Source organism: Pan troglodytes, chromosome 19 (assembly GCF_028858775.2).
Source record: "Pan troglodytes isolate AG18354 chromosome 19, NHGRI_mPanTro3-v2.0_pri, whole genome shotgun sequence".
Lineage (NCBI taxonomy): Eukaryota > Metazoa > Chordata > Mammalia > Primates > Hominidae > Pan > Pan troglodytes.
Window position 1 is genome coordinate 80,247,335 of NC_072417.2, and position 8,564 is coordinate 80,255,898.

An 8,564-nucleotide genomic window follows, 5' to 3' on the forward strand; every position below is an offset into this window, starting at 1 on the left:
CAATATGATGAAACCTCGTCTCTACTAAAAATACAAAAAATTAGCTGGGCGTGGTGGCAGGCGTCTGTATTCCCAGTTACTTGGGAAGCTGAGGCAGGAGTATTGCTTGAACCCAGGAGGCGGAGCTTGCAGTGAGCTGAGATCGCACCACTGCACTCCAGCCTGGGCGACAGAGCAAGACTCTGTCTCAAAAATAAATAAATAAATAAATAAATAAATAAGAAAAGAAAAAAGAAATCTCTTTTTGAACACAGAGCATGTGTCTGGAGCTGTGCCAGACCTTAGGATTCAAAAGTAAATGAGTCCATGGGCCTACCACTGTGAACACGCCTGATCTCATCTGATCTCAGAAGTTAACCCGGGTCAGGCCTGGTTAGTACTTGGATGAGAGGCCAACAGGGAATACCACATGCTGTAACCTTAAAAAAAAAAAAAAAAAAAGAGAGTAAATGAGATATCCCAGTTCTCAGGGAGCACAGTTGTTTAATAGGGGACATGTGAATAAATACAACACAGTAAGTGCTACTTCTAGAACCAGGCTCCTTGTATGGTAGGGTCTAGGGCTCCTCTATGGAGTGGTGTAAGATGACACACTTTCTTTGTCATCCAGCTATTTGCATACACTGAGAAAGATGTTGCTTTCTGGGAGGCAAAAACTTCAACACTATCTATTATTGATGTATCTGAGGATCTTGGGTGCCCAGGCAAGAGCAAGATTGCCAGAAAGGACTATAGAAGCCTTAAGAAAGATCTCACTTTAAAGAAAGGAAGAATTGGCTGGGTGAGGCAGCTATCCTAGCCTACGACCTTCATAGTTCTGGCTTGTGAAGTCTCACCTGATATCCTGTCAAACATGAAATATGCCCACATCTCATACTATATTAATCTATGTGTATATATATTAGTTTTATATGAGATGAGTTTGCTTGTTTTTTTGAGATGGAGTCTCACTCTGTTGCCCGGGTCTGGAGCAGTGGCTTGACCTTGGCTCACTGCAACCTCTGCCTCCTGGGTTCAGGCGATTCTCCTGCCTCAGCCTCCCGAGTAGCTGGGATTACAGTTGCCCACCACCACGCCCAGCTAATTTTTGTATTTTTATTAGAGACGGGGTTTCACCATGTTGGCCAGGCTGGTCTCAAACTCCTGACCTCAGGTGATCCACCTGCCTTGGCCTCCCAAAGTACTGGGATTACAGGCATGAGTCACCACACTCAGCCAAATTTTATATGAGATGAGTTTTATCAGTTGGTTGACATACCATTATAATTTGTTAGCATTTTATTAATTTTAATTGTTAAGTTTTTATAGTTTAAAACAAATACATATTGGCCAGGTGCAGTGGCTCATGCCTATAAAACCCGCACTTTGGGAGGCCGAGGCAGGAGATCACCTGAGGTCAGGAGTTCAAGACCAGCCTGGCCAACATGGTGAAACCTCATCTCTACTAAAAATACAAAAATTAGCCGGGCGTGGTGGCAGGTGCCTGTAATCCCAGCTACTTGGGAGGCTGAGGCAAGAGAATTGCTTGAACCAGCGAGGCGGAGGTAGCAGTCAGCTGAGATCGCCCCATTGTACTCCAGCCTGGGTGATAAGAACGAGACGACTTCTCAAAAACACAAACAAACAACAAAAAAAATACATTTTCTTAGGTCTCCAACCAGAAACCTTTCTGTAGGCTTTTACGTAGCTCATAGGCATTAGCAAGCATGCCTGACATGGCTAATAAGTTTTGTTAAGTTGAAAGAAGTTTCGTTTACTTTATCAAATGTCCTTGAGCTAGTAAAATTTTATTATTTTTGTTTGTTTGTTTTTTGAGACGGAGTCTCACTCTGTAGCCCAGGCTGGAGTGCAGTGGTGCGATCTCAGCTCACTGCAACCTTCTCCCTCCGGGTTCCAGAGATTCTCCTGCCTCAGCATCCTGAGTAGCTGGGACTATAGGCGTACACCACCACACTCGGCTAATTTTTTTTGTATTTTTGGTAGAGACGGGGTTTCACCATGTTGGCCGGGATGGTCTCAATCTCCTGACCTCATGATCCACCCACCTCGGCCTCCCAAAGTGCTGGGATTACAGGTGTGAGCCACCCCGCCTGGCCAGATTTAGTTCTTTTTTTAAAAAAATAAATAAATAAATAAATCCATCTTGTGTTTGTTTTTGTTTTTGAGACAGAGTCTCACTCTGTTGCCCAGGCTGGAGTAAAGTGGCATAATCATAGCTCACTGCAGCCTGAAGCTCCTGGCCTCAGATGATCCTCCTACCTCAGCCTCCCTAGTAGCTAGGTGTACAGGTGTGTGCCACCATGCCCAGCTAATTTTTTGTATGTTTTGTAGAGAGGAGGTTAGGAGGTTTCACCATGTTACCCAGGCTGGAACCCTTTTTTTTTTTTTTTTTTTGAGATGTAGTCTTGCTCTGTCACCCAGGCTGGAGTGCAGTAGCATGATCCCAGCTCACTGCAACCTCCACCTTCTGGGTTCAAGCAATTCTTCTGCCTCAGCCTCCCGAGTAGCTGGGACTACAGGCTTGCGCTACCACACCCGGCTAATTTTTGTATTTTTAGTAGAGACGGAGGTTTCACCATTTTGGCCAGTCTGGTCTCGAACTCCTGACCTCGTGATCCGCCCACCTCAGCCTCCCAAAGTGATGGAATTACAGGCATGAGGCACCGCGCCCGGCCAGAACCCACCTTTTTATTGAGATATAATTTATATACCACAAGATTTTCCCATTTAAAGTGCACAACTGAATGGTCTTCAGTACAAAGAGTTGTGCAACCATCACCACTATCTAATTTTAGAACATTTCATCACTTCAGGAAGAAACTTTATGCCCATTTAAAGTCACTCCCCATCCTTCCTCCAGCCCCTGACACCCACTAGTCTACTTTTTGTCTCTATGGATTAGCCTTTTATCGACATTTTATCTAAATGGAATCATACAATATGTGGTCTTTTGAGATTTCTTTCAACTTAGCCTAATGTTTTGAGGTTCATCCATGTTGTAGCATGTATCAGTGCTCCATTCTTTTTTTTTTTTTTTTTTTTTGAGACAGAGTTCCAGTCTGTTACCCAGGCTTGAGTGCAGTGGCAAGATCGACTCACTGCAACCTCCACCTCCTGGGCTCAGACAATTCTCCTGCCTCAGCCTCCTGAGTAGCTGGGATTACAGGCATGTGCCAACACACCCAGCTAATGTTGTATTTTTAGTAGAGACGGGGTTTTACCATGTTGGCCAGGCTGGTATTGAACTCCTGGCCTCAAGTGATCCACCTGCCTCGGCCTCCCAAAGTGCTAGGATTACATGTGTGAGCCACTGCACCTAGCCAGAAGCTGGAATTTTAGATCAAAGATCATAGATAGGCCAGGTGCAGTGGCTCATGCCTGTAATCCCAACACTTTGGGAGGCCGTGGCAGGAGGATCACTTGAGGCCAGGAGTTCAAGACCAGCCTGGGCAACACAAGGAGACCCTGTCTCTACAAATTAGCTGAATATGGTGGCATATGGCTGTGGTTCCAGCTACTTGGGAGGCTGAGAGGTGGGAGGATCGCTTGAGCCTGGGAGGTCAAGGCTGCAGTGAGCCATTATCATGCCACTGCAATCCAGCCTGGGCAACAGAGCAAGACCCTGTTTCAAAAAAAAAAAAAAAAAAAGATCTTGCACTGCATGGCATCTGCACCCAGCAGTTTATTCTTGCTAAGGTGTTCAAAGGTCAGTGCTATAGAAATTCAGTATCTGGCATCATTGGTTTTCTTGACTTTGTGCTTGTTAAACCTAGTATTTCTATTGATACAGTATTTGTATAGATTTCACAGAGTGCTTAGTTTGATATACTCTATAACAGTAAGCAATGCCTTTCTTCTTCCAGGGTGTTGAATTGAGAACCAGGCAGATCCACCACCTACAGTAAAGATGACCCTAAAGTGAATTGGTTGAAGAAATTAGATCCCAAAGATTTTTGGTGAATTTTCAAGTCTTCATCAGTATATCCATATTAAAAGGAGATGACAGAAGCCAAAATAAAAGAATTATGGGCTGACGGGACAACTGGATTAAAATAAGCACCAGTTTCGTTAAAAAGGGCTAACTTGAAGATAAATCTTTTGACTCCAGCTCTTTAGAGGATCTAAAGTGACCCTGATGGACAGTGGAAAAAATCACAACATGGAATCCCTTGGATAAAAATCTATTGACTTTGAATAATTTTGCCTAATGTTACATAATACACAATTAAAAAAAAAAAAAAACCTTGGCCAGGCATGGTGGCTCACACCTGTAATCCCAGCACTTTGGGAGGCCGAGGTGGGCAGATCACAAAGTCAAGAGATCGAGACCATCCTGGCCAACATGGTGAAACCCTGTCTCTACTAAAAATAACTTACCTGGGCATGGTGGCACTCGCCTGTAGTCCCAGCTACTCGGGAGGCTGAGGCAGGAGAATGGCGTGAACCCAGGAGGCGGAGGTTGCAGTGAGCCGAGATTGCACCACTGCACTCCAGCCTGGGCGAAAAGAGTGAGACTCCATCTAAAAAAAAAAGATTGTAGATAGGCCAAAGCCAAAACCAGGGGTGCAAAAGGGAAATAAATCAGGAGCCAAGTAGCCAAGTGTCAGGATCAGGATCCAGAAAGGCAGAATACAGCAGAGACGCTAAAACCAGGAGCATGGTAAAAGTGAGACACTGGAGAAAGTAACCAAAGAGAACACTGTAACCGGGAGCCTAGCTAATCTTGCAGTTGGATTGAGAGGCAAACTGGGTGATTTTTCCACTGGCTGACCTTTTAGAAGTTCCAGACATGTTCTCCCAAAGGCACTAAGTTCTGGGTCCCAGAGAGGTGGGCTCATGGCACGGCTGATCTCAGAGTTGGTGCTTGTGCAGCTCCTGACACAAGGTGCCCCTCTAAATGAAGAGCCAAGGAGCACATGTTTATGGAAGGTCTACTTTGCGCCTCTTGTGGCAACACTCATACTTGGAGGCAGAGGCTACCATCAGAATATAAATTTTACCCTCAGGAAGATGAGAAGACAACTGGCTTAGAAACTAGCTTAGAACATTTCCAAGTTTGACACGGGGCCAGGGGCTGTCAAGCCTCAATCACAATGCAATCAACCACCAGCTCTATTCCACAGGCGCCTGTCCAGGTCGGCTAATAAATGGAAAAGCCAGGATTAAGATTCAAGTTTTGGCCGGTCACGGTGGCTCACTCCTGTAATCCCAGCACCTTAGGAGGCCAAGGCGGGCAGATCATGAAGTCAAGAAATTGAGATCATCCTGGCCAACATGGTGAAACCCCGTCTCTACTAAAAATATAAAAATTAGCTGGGCACAGTGGTGCACGCCTGTAATCCCAGCTACTTGGGAGGCGGAAGCAGGAGAATCGCTTGAACCTGGGAGGTGGAGGTTGCAGTGAGCCGAGATCTCGCCACTGCACTTCAGTCTGGGTGACAGAATGAGACTCCGTCTCAAAAAAAAAAAAAAAAGATTCAAGTTTCTTAGCCTGGGCAACAACGACGACAAAAAATTCGGAGCTTATGGTGGTGCAGGCCTGTAGTCCTAGCTACTCAGCAGGCTGTGGCAGGGGGTGTCACTTGGAGGCTGCAGTGAGCTATGATTGCACCACTGCACTCCAGCCTGGGCAGCAGAGCAAGACCCTGTCTCTAAGAAAACCAAAATAAAATAAAAATAAAAAATAAATAAAATTTAAATTTCCTCAGCCAGGCACGGTGGCTCACGCCTGTAACCCCAGCACTTTGGGAGGCCAAGATGGGCAGATCACCTGAGGTCAGCAGTTCAAGACCAGCCTGACCAACACGGTGAAACCCTGTCTCTACTAAAAATACAAAAATTAGCTGGGCGTGGTGGTGTGCACCTGTAATCCCAGCTCCTCAGGAGGCTGAGGCAGAATTGCTTGAACCCAGGAAGTAGAGGTTGCAGTGAGCTGAGATGGTGCCACTGCACTCTAGCCTGGGTGACAGAGAGAGACTGTCTCTAAAATAGAGAGAGAGATAAATAAATAAATAAAATTTAAGTTTTCCTACTGAAACGTGGGGCTTTTACGTCTGTATCATGGGAGGCTCAGAGGCACAGTGAAAGGGAGATGAAGAGGACTGAGGCTTGATTCTTTATTTTTTATTTTTTGAGACAGAGTCTCGCTCTGTCACCCAGGCTGGAGTGCAGTGGTGCCATCTCAGCTCTCCGCAACCTCCGCCTCCCAGGTTCCAGTGACTCTTCTGCCTCAGCCTCCCCAGTAGCTGGTACTACAGGCACGTGCCACTATGCCCGGTGGCGTGGTGTATTTTTTTATTTTTTGGTAGAGACAAGGTTTTACCATATTGGCAAGGCTGGTCTTGAACTCCTGACTTCATGATCCGCACACCTCGGCCTCCCAAAGTGCTGGGATTACAGGCATGAGCCACCGCGCCTGGCCTGAGGTTTATTTCTATGGGGAGGAAAAAAAAGCAGGGAAGGAGCACTGGAGGGAAAAGGGTTAAAGGAAGAGGAGTCCAAGCAGGGAGAGAGGAAGGAGAAGAATCAGAGAGCAACAGGGTCCCAAAGACCCAAGCTATGGGCTCTGCCCCTTGCTGGGGAGCTTCATGGTTAGACCAGGGATTCCCCCAAGAAAGTGGTACCATGCCCTAAGGGGCTCTTGAAATCTGCAGGGACATTTTTGGTTTTCACAATCAATGAGGAGCGCTACCATTAAATGGTCAGAAACCAGGAATGCTAGACATCCTGCAGTATGTGGTGTAGGACAGGACTTTACGATGCCCACATTGGATATTGATGGAGGCAAAAATTTTTTCATGGAGGCCAGGCGTGGTGGCTCACGCCTGTAATCCCAACACTTTGGGAGGCTGAGGCGGGTGGATAGCTTGAGGTCAGGAGTTCAAGACCAGCCTGGCCAACATGACGAAACCCCGTCTCTACTGAAAATACAAAAATTAGCCAGGCGTGGTGGCATGCACCTGTAGTCCCAGCTACTCAGGAGGCTGAGGCAGGAGAATCATTTGAACCTGGGAGGTGGAGGTTGCAGTGAGCCGAAATTATGCCACTGCACTCCAGCCTGGGCCACAGAGCAAGATTCTGTTTCAGAAAAAAAATAAATAAATTTGGGCCGGGCTCGGTGGCTCACGCCTGTAATCCCAGCACTTTGGGAGACTGAGGCCGGTGGATCACCTGAGATCGGGAGTTCGAGACCAGTCTGACCAACATGGAGAAATCCTCATCTCTACTAAAAATACAAAATTAGCCAGGTGTGGTGGCGTATGCCTGTAGTCCCAGCTACTCGAGAGGCTGAGGCTTGAACCCGGGAGGTGGAGGTTGCGGTGAGCCAAAATCGCGCCATTGCGTTCCAGCCTGGGCAACAAGAGCGAAATTCCGTCTCAAAAAAATAAAATAAATAAAATAAATAAATTTTATCAATCATGGTGGTGTTTTTTGTTGTTGTTGTTGCTGTTTGGCAGGGTCTTAAAAATAAATAATTTAAATAAATAAAAATAAATAATTTCCTGATTTTCCAGCTTGCAGATAGCATATTGAGTGAGCCAGCTCCCCTAACAAACCTTCTACGGCTCTCTAAATATATCTTATTGGTTCTGTTTCTCTGGAGAACTCTGACTAAATATATCAGTCTAGAACCTAACTCTACTCTGCATATAAGCACTGAGTATTGTAGCACATTTTTTATTTTACTTTATCATTTATTTATTTATTTATTTTTGAGACGGAGTCTTACTCTGTCACCCAGGCAGGAGTGCAGTGGCACGATCTCAGCTTACTACAACCTCTCTCTCCTGGGTTCGAGCGATTCTCCTGCCTTAACTCCTGAGTAGCTGGGACTATAGGTGCACGCCACCACGCCCAGCTAATTTTTGTAATTTTAGTAGAGACAGAGTTTCACCATATTGGTCAGGCTGGTCTCGAACTCCTGTCCTCAGGTGATCCACCCACCTTGGCCTCTCAAAGTGCTGGGATTACAGACATCAGCTACCACGCCCAGACTTATTTTATTTTATTTATGTATTTATTTGAGACAGGGTCTTGCTCTGTTGCCCAGGGTGGAGTGCAGTGGTGCACCTTGGCTCACTGCAACCTCCGCCTCCCAGGTTCAAGTGATTCTCCTGCCTCAGCCTCCAGAGTAACTGGGACTACAGGCGTGCTCCACCACACCAGTCTAATTTTTTATATTTTTAGTAGAGACGGGATTTCACCATATTGGCCAGGTTGGTCTCCAACTCCTGACCTCATGATCTGCCTGCCTGGGCCTCCCAAAGTGCTGGGATTACAGGCGTGAGCCACCGCACCCAGCCTTATTTTATTTTGTTTATGTATTTATTTGAGACAGGGTTTCACTCTGTTACCCAGGCTGGAGTGCAGCGGTGCAATCATGGTTCACTGCAACCTCTAGCTTCCAAGCTCAAGTGATCCTCCCACCTCAGCCTCCTAAGTAGCTGGGACTGTAGGCATGTGCCATCACACCCAGCTAATTTTTTTTTTTTTTTTGAGATGCAGTCTCGCTCTGTTGCCCAGGCTGGAGTGCAGTGGCACAATCTCGGCTCATTGCAACCTCT

General features: G+C 46.2%; 1 non-coding gene across 1 annotated transcript; it reads left to right on the plus strand.

Moving 5' to 3' along the window:
• Window positions 1-3,653: 3,653 nt before the first annotated feature.
• Window positions 3,654-3,792, plus strand: LOC112206163 (small nucleolar RNA SNORA8). Its single transcript, XR_002940363.1, has one exon. It is a non-coding gene; the product is annotated as a small nucleolar RNA SNORA8 (small nucleolar RNA).
• The last annotated feature ends 4,772 nt before the right edge of the window (window positions 3,793-8,564 follow it).